Source organism: Dendrobium catenatum, unplaced genomic scaffold, assembly GCF_001605985.2.
Source record: "Dendrobium catenatum unplaced genomic scaffold, ASM160598v2 original_scaffold_245005, whole genome shotgun sequence".
NCBI lineage: Eukaryota > Viridiplantae > Streptophyta > Magnoliopsida > Asparagales > Orchidaceae > Dendrobium > Dendrobium catenatum.
This window is the reverse complement of record NW_021563411.1, coordinates 1-1,053: the sequence shown is the minus strand read 5'-3', so window position 1 is coordinate 1,053 and position 1,053 is coordinate 1. Positions and strand designations below refer to the sequence as shown.

Below are 1,053 nucleotides of genomic sequence, written 5' to 3'. Positions count from 1 at the left end.
TAGAAAAAAAAAACACATAAATACAATGTTTGGCACTCAAAACTGGAACTCAATTCCACACTTTTTAGGGCCAACTTACAATTTAGAACAAGTTCCATCTAATTTTAGGCTTCATTTGGGCAGCTTTCTTATTGTTTTCTAAAGCAATTTTTTAGTACAAAAAATTTAGTTCAAAAAATTTTTGTACTATAAACCAGCTTTAGAAAGCTGTAAGTAAGCTACCCAAAACAAATTCTCCTAACTCTTTTCTGAAAAAAGAGATGCACTTATTTTTTAACAGTTCAGATTAGTTTATTTCACTATAAGTATTAAAATCTCAATTACAAGATTGTTTATACATTTTCCAATAAAAATTTCCATATGACATTCAATAGCAAAATAGATATCACAAGTTAAGCCAACAACAAAAGAAATTTTCACTCTCAGCATAAATCATATGTAATTTTCATAGAATTGAATACAAAACTTTCACAATTGCAAACACAATATATGAAGTATATCAACATTATAAGATGTTTCAGTAATTGATTCCACACTGCTTGACATTTGGTCCTATGGCTCTAACCACAAATGGATATATCCTCACCCACAGCAACGAGAATATCGAAGCCAAGATATTGTACCAGATAACGATAATTATCAGAGTTTGATTCCGCCTCTGCATAAGCCCCTTGAGGAATGGATAAACATGAAAAAATAACCTAGAATGAAAAAACAGCTTCCCAAATAGAGGTCCCCATGACAGATATACAGTGTTTATGGCATCTGATATCCCAACCAAAACTCCAACAATGTTTACGATGAGAATGGTGGTTGGGGGAATGAGGAAAGTGGTCCATTTGAAAGTGTAGAGCTCACCAAATTCTTCATCATTGGAGGCCTTCGAAGTAACTTTTAAGTTGGTGTCAATTCCTGTAAGGATTTTGAAGCCTTATACAATTGCGAAGAGGTGTGCAGAAATGCGGTCAATGACCCATAACTACTCATTTCTCCACCACTCTTCAATGCTCACTCCACTCCACCGTAATTCCAGTATCCTTGTGGCAAAAATGG

At 34.1% G+C, this 1,053-nt stretch overlaps 1 pseudogene; it reads right to left on the bottom strand.

Annotated features, from left to right (window-relative positions):
* Window positions 1-517: 517 nt before the first annotated feature.
* On the bottom strand, window positions 518-1,048 carry LOC110105618 (annotated as a pseudogene).
* Window positions 1,049-1,053: the final 5 nt, after the last annotated feature.